At 45.6% G+C, this 10,106-nt stretch overlaps 1 long non-coding RNA gene across 1 annotated transcript; it reads right to left on the bottom strand.

Moving 5' to 3' along the window:
* Positions 1-670: 670 nt before the first annotated feature.
* Positions 671-8,843, bottom strand: LOC118551000 (uncharacterized). Its single transcript, XR_013443817.1, has 3 exons — positions 6,971-8,843; positions 4,810-5,036; positions 671-3,137 (listed from the first exon to the last, which is right to left on the bottom strand). It is a non-coding gene; the product is annotated as an uncharacterized LOC118551000 (long non-coding RNA).
* Between the last annotated feature and the right edge of the window lie 1,263 nt (positions 8,844-10,106).

Raw genomic sequence — 10,106 nt, 5'->3', positions numbered from 1 at the left:
GTAGATGCAGGTTCAAGAGTACAGCACCTTGAAAAGTAACAAAGAACTGAAAGAAGGGTGTGGCGGGACAGAGGGGGTTAGGAGGCAGATCACAGAACATCAAAGAGCTTCTATGATTATGGGACATTATCCACACAGATTCTTCCAGAACTGCTAAGCACTCTCCCTTATTTGTGTCCATTTCCTCCTTAACAAAATTTAGCCAAGCATTAGGCAGGTCCACAGAGCCTGGTGTCCACACCTAGCTGGCCCTGACTTCTGCATTTGAATGAGAATCTGACTCCAGGCCATCCATCCCTCATGCTGGGTCTCCTCCCACCACTGGAAGATCATGTTCCATTCATGCCCCCAATATATCCCAAAACTGCTGGTCCTGTTTGTGAACTCTTTGTGTCTGAGCTCGGACACCTCACAAAGACCCTCTAAGTCAAATGATTGTCACAGCAGTAGATGATGTATATATGTGATAGCTCTGCAGTGAGTAAGGTAGCATAGCGAGAAAAGCATGAATCTTAAAAACATATAGACGTGGTCTTTAATTCCAGTTTTGCCATTACAACTCATAAACATTGGGCAAATTGCAGAGCTTCTATAAAATTCAATTTCTTTTTGTAAAAAAAATAATGATCATACTTATTTTTTAAATTTTTTATATCTCCAGCATTGAACACTGTGCCTGGCATAGAGTAAATGTTTAATAAACATCCACTGAAAGAATCGATGGGAGAATGAAAAAAAAAATGGTTGTTCTTCATTGTTAGCTTAATTGGAACTAAAATGATAAGTCTTGATTTTGTTCTTGGAGGAGGATGGGAGTCATTTCAAGCTAGGGGGAGGTTACAAGCAAAGGCAAGTTAGCGTGGGGAGCCCAGGCGTTTTAAGGGTCTATAGGAAAATCAGTGCATTTGGAATAGAAGATTGATACACATTGCTCATGAGTGAGATGTTGCCTGTGACAGCATCCTATACAGATCAGGTCCTCAATTCATGTTCGATGAATGATACTGAGAATAAACACACAGCAAACTCACAAGGAAGTCTGAGGTGACCACAGGAAATTTGTAGAATTCACCCAAAGTCCTCAATTGGGAAAGCCACAGAATGGGTCTACTTTGTGTCATCTCCTGGGACCCCCAAGAGGCTGACACAGCGTTCCAGGTGGATAAGTAGGAGCCGCACGTGCCAGTCAGTGTGAGAGGAATAGACATGCAGATGATGCCGCTGAAATCAGCCAACTTGAGTAAGCCTGTGTCTGGGTCCTGTAGAATCTTAAACATTCTATAGCTTGCTTCCCATGCCTTTACCTCTCCTTCTCTGCACAAATTGAGGTGGCAATAAATTGATGAAATGTACCAAATTGCATTTTCTTCCATGTGCTGAATTAAAGTTTCTCTTCCAGCAAATGAAAGTAGGGGGATTTAAACCAGGCACTATCCCCGGGGGAATTAGTGATTCACTCTTAGCAAATCAGAGACTAAACACTGGTATTTTTTTGTGATGTTCAGAGACAGGTTGGGGTGGCATCAGATGGGAGAAGACAGAAGGGGCTGCAGCAAATAAGCTGGTCTTTTGCCAAACCTCTGTTATGATTCTGCCATGACTCATGTCTTTCTCAATAGCAGTATTTGTAATGATAGCTCTCATTTGTGGAGCACTCACCAAGTGCTAGGAACTGTACTAAGCACTTTATACACATTATTTAATTTAATCTCCATAACTACTCTGTGAGGAATACATTACTGCACCCAGGTAACTGATAAAGAAACTTTAAATCAGAGAGGCCAATTAACTTGCCTAGTGTCATATTGCAAACTGGTGACAAACTGGAACTCTAACACGGATGCCTATGATTCCCAAGCCCAAGTCCCAACCCCTTCACTCTGCTCCCTCCCATTGGCAGGCCTGGTGTGAGGTCTTGCTTTAGGGCAGAGCAAAGGTGTTTGCTCAGTGATCAAATAACCAAACTACAGTGAGGAATTATGTCTGTCTCTGCCCTACTTTGTTACCCAGCAAATTTGAGGCAGCTTTTAAAAATACCTGCAATGAAATTGAAAATGACACATATAAGCAAAATAAAAGGACAAGACCAATGTAAAACAATACTGAAACCTAGATATGCAGTGTCTAGCATATAAAGGTTATTAAATTTAAGCAGCAAAATCAGCTTGAGCTTCCTGTCTGCTGAAGCAAAAAGGAAAACACAAGTGTTCACTTGATGTCTAATACTCATAAAGGAAAAGCATGCCAATTCTTCAGAGGAAATATGCTGATAAAAGTTTATCATCCAGTAAAAGATGATAGTATAGTCAACAGGCATGCTTTGAGAGTTTACTATGTGTCAGTCACAGAGCTAGGATCTAGGGATATAATGGGAAACTAAGCAAGCATGATACTTCCTCTGAGAGCCTTCAGGCTAGTGGGAATAAGGCCTTAAAACAAGTTAGACAGATACAGGGTAAGGACTTGGGACACTGGACCAAGGGAATGTGACTGGTAGAGGAATTGCATTTGCAAATGTCCAGAGGTACGGGAGAGCATGTCATGTTCAAGAATCAGAGAAGTCCAGTGGCTGTAATAGAAGTAGGGACAGAATGAAAGATGACGCAGGACACACATCACCAGAGTGTACTGGGGCCAGTTCATGCTGGCTGGCAAGAGTCCATGGTGCACATCAGTTCCAATGAGGGTAGTGGTTTGAAATCAGCCACAGTGGGAACATTTATACCATGGGGACTGACTCTACATGCAGGACTCTTCATTTCCTCTGTAAGTTTTGACCCCCTCACCACTGCCTATAACCATATTTCAAGAAGATAGTCCTGCCAAGGAGGTACCTTGGAGGAAGAATCACCTGAAACTGAAGAGGTCAGAGAAGGCTTCTTGGAAGAGACAGCATTTGGGCTAATGATAAGTGAGCAAAATTCCAATCCAGCAGGTTGCATACTGAATCCAGAGAGTTAGCAGCCAACAAGTGGTGGGAAAGCACAAATGATGAACCTTACAGAGAGGCAGTGTGCAGAGCTAGAGTGTCCTGCTAAGCTATGAGGGGGTTCAAAGAGAAATCAGCATTGGAAGAACTAGCAGGCAGTTGTTACCAAACCATCAGCAGTCTGGTGTTCCAGAAAAGGAGTCTCGTCCTGTGAAAAGAGGAGGCAGGACCATAAGACACCAAGCAAAAAACAGTCCTGCAGTATTATCAAGCGGTGCAGGTAATTTAGACAGGGACCCAGGAATGATATCTGGAGCCCAAGGTTGGCCTCTCTCCCCCTTAGGAAAATGCAGGAGCCCAATAGCTAGGTAATAAGGGGACAAGTATATAACCTAGTGAGGTGCTGATTGACCTAGTCTCTGTTTTACATCTCTGTATTTTATGATGCATCAAATAGGTTGAGGTTGAGATTGAGGCTACATGTGGGCCTCCAGTAGCCCCAGGTGTTTGGAGAGAGGAGGCAAAAGCATGAGCAGACTAGGATTTGGTAATTTGGAGAAAGGAATGACTGGGTGAATAAAGGGGTGAAGGCAGAAAAGGACAGGGGAAATACACAAAGCAGTTTCTCATGAAGAAGAATGGCAGTTCTAGGAGATAAAGCTGGAAAGGTTAATTAGGGCCAAGATGTTAAGTGCCTTAAATACTTGGCTAGGATGCTTTGACTTTATCCAGCAGGCGTGGGGGGTGGGGGGGTGGGCAATGAGAGTGTCCAAACAGGGCCTTTAGTGCTGTGCCCAGAGCCACACTTTGAGACTAATCTGGTGCTGATGCATACAGGTGGGGCTGGGCAGGAGAGAGACTAAGGGCCTTGTATTCTTACAGAACTCAAGCTGCATCATGGTAACAGAATACACTCCTAAAAAGTGTTAAGGACAATGGTAACTGAGCTTGGTGAGCACCATTCCTCAGTATCTTAAACCCTTTTGCTCTTCTCATGTATCTTTTCTCCGTTCCCAACCCACCCATTAATTTACTGAAATCCTTCTCATAGTCAGAAGATTGTCATATAAGAAACTAGTGCCCCAGAAAATTTTGCTGTCTTCTAGTGCCCCTGAGAATTTTAAGTTTTGCTCTGTGTAAACATGGCCATGGTCTTTTCCAAAACATATGTATCATTTTTCTTTGTTTTTCTTTATTAAACTCACACCAAGCGTTGGAAATAAGGTTGTTAATTTGAGAAGGAACACTCGTATTCCTTCTGAAATGCTACAAAAGTGTCAGATTACAATTTCAATGAAATAACACGTAAGCAACTTGACCTCAAAACTCCATCTCTGGCACACTCAGTGGCATCACTATAGAGATAAATACTCTCAAAAATTAAGCATTGATGAGTATAGTACTATTCCTGCATTCAAGTCAGAAGAATTGGATGCAAATGTTGGCTCTGCCACTTTGCTTTTAGACAGGTTACATGGTCATTTTGAGCCTCAGTTCACCCCTCTGTAAAATGGAGTGATTATCTCTTGTCTTGCCTGAGAGGATCATTGTGAGGATGAAATGAGATAATGCACAAGAAAGATTTTCTCTCTTTTTTTAAACAGCAAAGAGCTGCTCAAATGACAAGGAGTAATTCCATTATCCATGGCTCCTTCTCCTTGGGGTTTCCATGTACTTCCAAGCCCAAATGGGAAGCCCCATTCCACACTGTGCATGTTTACACACACTTGGACTGGCTGGCTGACCTTGTTGACCTCAGGGAAACCAGAATTGTCCTCAAATCCTGGTACATCCTCTTTTCTCACTTGAAAGGCAAGATTCAAAGGAGAGAGAAGGAAATTGGCCTCAGGTCATGAGTCCCCCACCCTCCCCCCACTCACCTGACTCTGAGTTGTCGATGGCCCAGAAGTTGCTGTCCCCGACTCTGGAAGCTCTTCCCTCAGCCACTGTTGGCTCTGTCTACTTTAGCCTGACCCTTGAAGGCTGAGGGAGGGGGAGGGCACAGCCCCTGGATCCTCCCTTCTACTGGCATCTAGGAGGGATATTGTAAGCTTTTCTCCCAAGAGGAGACATCTCTGTCAGGAGATCTGAGGGGACATTTATCTTCCTGAAACACACACAAATCTGTCAGCTACCGATGAAGATAAAGGGATAATGAGCAGAAAGGGAAAGGAAAGTAGCCATTTGGATGGGCACACAGTACATTCTTGGGGTCATGCATTCTTTCCCACGCTTGATGCAAAAGGAGCAGCTGATACCACACTCAAGGTGAGTGAAGAAGCCTGAGAAACACTGCAGTACATACGGGAAAGGGAGTCAGAAGACCTGAATTCAAATCTCAGCCTGGCCACTTCTCAGCTGGTACCTTCTCTGAGCTTCAGCTTCCCAGTACACAAAATGGGTGCATTGCTAGTGGTGAGGTTACTTTCCTAACATCACAGTCTGGTCTGACAACTCCATATTAGAGGTGTGAACACATCCTCCCCCATGCCTTCCCTCTGCCACCACCATCCCATACCCCGCACTGTATCCCATCCATCAAGACTGACCTGTTTGTGTGATTGATAAATTTACCAATCCTGGATTGGGAGCATGTTGGTGCACATGGTTATTAGTTCATCCTTCTGATGAAACAGGGTTGCACACTGGCAAGAGCCATGTGAGGTCTTGATTCTTCAGTTCCTAAACTAAAGGGGTCCTCCAGAATCCCTGCAAGCCTACCTAGGATGGGAGGACAGGACCAGGGGACACTGAATGGGCAGGCTCCATCAACCTGACCCTGACTTCAACTACAACAGACCTATATCTATTTTACATATGGAATTTCCTAACAAAATGTCTTCTGAGTAGAGCAAAGCTGCTGCAAGGAAAGAAAAAATAATAATATGAAAACTACCTCAGAAGTGCAGTGGCAGGAAGGGGGCTACTAAGGGCTGGGCTCTTCAGAAATCTGTCCAGAACTTAGCATGTCAAACATAAATATGTTGCAAACAGACAGAAGAATGAATGGTCGTTTTCAACAGGGGATGCATCCCCAGATGGAGGCAGGGATGCATTACTGAGCTGACCATGTGTCACTGACATCGTGTACACTCTTCACCTGCTTCCCTAGCTCTTCCAGATGTCCCTACTGCTGTCCCACACACATGGGCTTCCAGCTCCCCCACAGGAGGTGATGAAAGGAAAGTCTAAAGCATCAGCAGTTTCATTTGACGCTGATGGCTTGCTCAAGGAAGGCCCATTTTTCGGCTTGGATCTTATGAGAGCATCAGAATGTCTGTGAGTCCCCAGAGGACACACGGACTAATCAGCGATGCTGGCTGGCTGGTCCAAACCCACCTTTACAAGTGAGTAGTAATAATAATACAACCACAGCAGTGGTATGCCAGGATCTGTGTAAGTAAGTATATGCATTTTCTCTTTTCCCAGGTAGATATCAGTACCCCTCTTTTAAAAATGAAAACAGTGAGGCTCAGAGCAGTTTAAGTATCTAGCCCAGAGTCCTATCACCGCTAAGTGGCAATGCTGACATTTGAACTCGGGCCTTTCTTTCACTCCCCAAACTAACTTATATTACGCTAAGCTGACTTGCTCACTAAATATAGCCTTAGACCTTCAAACAACCCTGGATGAACACTTCTCTGGGAAATGCAGTGATACACAGATTTTAAGCCACTGCATGATCTCCCTCCAGCCATTTTCACAAACCCAAACACGTATGTGCATGCAGGAGTCCTTATACTCTTACAGTGACTCTAGTCAACTTATTACGCATGCATTCTTCTTTGGCTCAATCAACAAAAGGTTGGAAATGGGACCAAAAAGTAAGTGAATGCCTGAAGAAGTTCATGTATGAGTGAGTGAAGGAGAAATTAAGTGAATGAATGAATGAGTGAGTGAATGAATGGACAGGGCATCTTACAAAACTCTGAAATCCATGTGAAGTCACTGAGTCATGTCATTGAGACTGAGACTTAGGACAGATAGGAGAAATTATTCTGGGGTCAGGGAGCTGCAGAAGGGAAGTACAGAAATGCTCACAGAAATACTTGAAAGCTGAGAACACAGGCCTGTATTGTGGAGCGGGGAGATGGCCACGGAGATCAGGGTGAGGCTGCTGCAAATGTCAGTAACAGATAAATACACACAGGCAAGAGTCTTCATGGTGGTGGGAAGAAGGGAGAGGGAGCAGCTCTGACATCCTGCTTGGTGCCTTTGGCTCCAGCCTCACTGCAGGCTTTGCTCCAACCTCTGTCATCAGCAACAGGACTCAGATAATGGGAGAACCACAGGTCCTGGGAAGATCAAAGATGCACGCTTTTATGCCTCAATTAACGTTCCCCTTGTAAGGCTTTCAAACACAATTTAGCTTTTCTCTGCTGTGCTGAGAGCGACACAAAGACATGCGTTGGGTCTTTTTGGAACACAGAGTCCATGAGCCAGCAGCTATAATTAACAGTTTCCTCCTACTAAAGGGAATAAGGTTTTGGTACACAACATAGGCTGTGTGTGAGACTGTAAAGGACTATTCACAGGGTACTGAGTGGGCAGTCTGCCCAGGACTGCTTGTCACAGCCCGATAAGGCTTCAGGACACAAAAAGTTTGAGGTAGGGAATTAAGAGATGCAGTCGTAATCAGGAAGAGAGAGGAAGAGGGGTGGGGACAAGGAGGATGGCAAGTCACCATGTGCGGACAGAACATCCACTTAGAGTCAGGAAACCTACCTTTGTTGGGTTCTGGCTTCACCACTTTCTGTGTTGCCTTGGGAATTCACACGGATCTTTAAATCTTGCCTTCTTGTAAGAAGGGGACAACAAGACTGCCCTCGAGGACTGTTGCCTTGCATCTATATTCCTTTCCTGGGAAAGTCTATTTGAATATGCTCTTCCCGGCTCATACCAAGGCACTGACAAACTTTCCATGAAACCCTGAATAAGCAAGTGTCCTTCCAAATAGAGGAGTGAGTGTCCTGGAGAAGAGTACTTACATTTTCTTTTTATCCCAGTATGATCTGTTTGATGGCTTTGGGTGTCCCAGGGGTGGAACGATGCTTCTAAAACCAAGAATTGCCTGCCATATAGACTGGGATGACTTCCAATGAGTTGGGGTTCTAAAAGTACTTACGAAAATTTTAAGGCAGTTATACTCAAGGCACCACAATAAGAACCAGTGCAAAGGAACACTGGAGACCTGGGCCCTGTTAAAAACTCAACCTTTGGGCAAGGAAAAAGGGACATAACCAGGAGTGAGTGGAAGAGCAAGTGCAGAGGCAAAGGACCACCTTCTGGAGTGGGGGGGGGGAGGCTGGGTGGCTACTATGGGTCAGGCACCTTCTCAGCCTTAAATGACGTAGAAAATTCAAACCCAATCTGTCATTCTCATCTCTGTATTCCCTACCCCCTTTCCCATCGCGTGGAAAGACTGCTCCTTCAACCAGGGACCAAAAGGCCTGGGGCAAAAGCAGGAGAAAGGGGGCTGAGTGGCAGCAACTCTTCCTTCTCTCATAGAAATTGGGTTTCCAAACCTCAAACAGGGTTTGAACTCTACATGTATCTGTATGTTCTTTCCCTCTCCGATCGGGTCCCTCGGTAAAACGGTATCACTGAGTTTTGAGAGAGAGAGTTATATATATCCCAAAGAAAAACTTTCAATGCTCTCACTTCAAACAGCCCATTCATCCCCCAAATGGCCAGTGAGAACTCCAGGAGTCGGGCCGTTTCCTCCGTAAATAAAGGGATGGAAGCGTGCAGAAGAACACCCACCAGACAGTCTTCTTCCTTTTATGCTCGCTGTAAACGCGCGCAGGCGGCAGAGGCAGGCACGTGTGCGCCAGCCGGGCCTCCCTGAAAAGCCCAGCTCCGTTCTGCAGCGCAGAGCCAGGGGAAGCCCAGCCTTTCAAAGGCCCGTTTTGAAAGCGGCGGGGCGGCTTGAAAGGCGACTCGGATGTAATTTGCGCGTGGCGCCGGCTGCACAGTGGGCTCGGCGCCAGCGGGGGGACGCGGGCCTCCCCGACCCCGCCGCGCGCAGTCCCCAGGGCCCCCCCCCCCCCGCGCGCCCCGCGCGCCCCGCGCAGCCCCGCGCAGCCGGCGGAGGCGCACTGCCCTGCGCGGCCCGCCCGCGCGGCGCCGGGGCCCGCAGCCCCCTCTAATGAGCTCCGCTAAGAGTGGCTACTGTGGCAAGGCGGCCCACGGGCTTCGGGGCATCGGGCTGAGCTTTCAGTTCTTCTTTTAAGTTCACTTACTTCAAAGTTTTCCATCTGAAGCTGTTGAGAAAGCTGATAAGACGCAAGAGAAGAAAGAACAGCAAGAGTTTTAAAAATAATGCTAAAACCCCCAAACACCCTGAAAAATACTTCAAGAAAAGAAATAAAAGGGGAGGTGTGGTAATTAAAAAAAAAAAAAAAATAGCTTAAGCAATTGAAAAGAAAACACTGAAGGCAGTAAGGGCCGCCCCCCGCCCAACACACACCCCCTTACCTGACCCACTACTCTCTGCCTACGGTGAGAGAGACTTGGGGAAAGATGGAAGCTTCTGGCTCACCAGGAACTGAGGTAAACCCAATCCAGAGGAAGTAAGAGGAAAAACCACCCAGAGACAGCAGTGGCTTCTAAGAATAAACCACCTATTTCCTCTTTGGTAGTTTCGCAGATGGGCAAGTCAATGTGAAAATTATCCATCCCCAAACAAGGCTCCCTTGTTAAGCACTTCCCCAATATCACTGATGAATCTTCAAACATAGATTTTACTTTGCTTCCGTCACAGACTAGAAACCAAAGCTCAGAGAGTTTAGGTACTTTACCCAACTTAACACAGCCTGTGGTGCAAAGACCTGGATTCAAACACACTGCTGTGTTTTTCAACATGCCTTTCTATCTGCAAGTAAATAATTAAAAAATGAACTAATGAAATCAAGAAAAAGGAAGAAGCTGACTAAGGTAGGATTCCAATTCAGTACGTTAAAGAGACTGGCACCTCGATGCAGACACCCAGTGTAGGAATGCACTCCTGTTTCACAGATGGGGAAACTGAGGCACTGAGTGTTTCTGCCACCTGCCTAAGTTCACTTATCTAGTCCACAAAGAACTAAGCTTTAGACCCAGGTCAATGTAAGTCAGATTCATTTTTTTTTTTTTTCATAACTGTATGATACCGCCTCCCAGGACTCACAACAGAAGT

This window comes from Halichoerus grypus, chromosome 14 (assembly GCF_964656455.1).
Source record: "Halichoerus grypus chromosome 14, mHalGry1.hap1.1, whole genome shotgun sequence".
NCBI classification, from domain to species: Eukaryota; Metazoa; Chordata; class Mammalia; order Carnivora; family Phocidae; genus Halichoerus; species Halichoerus grypus.
This window is presented reverse-complemented; position numbering and strand designations above follow the sequence as displayed.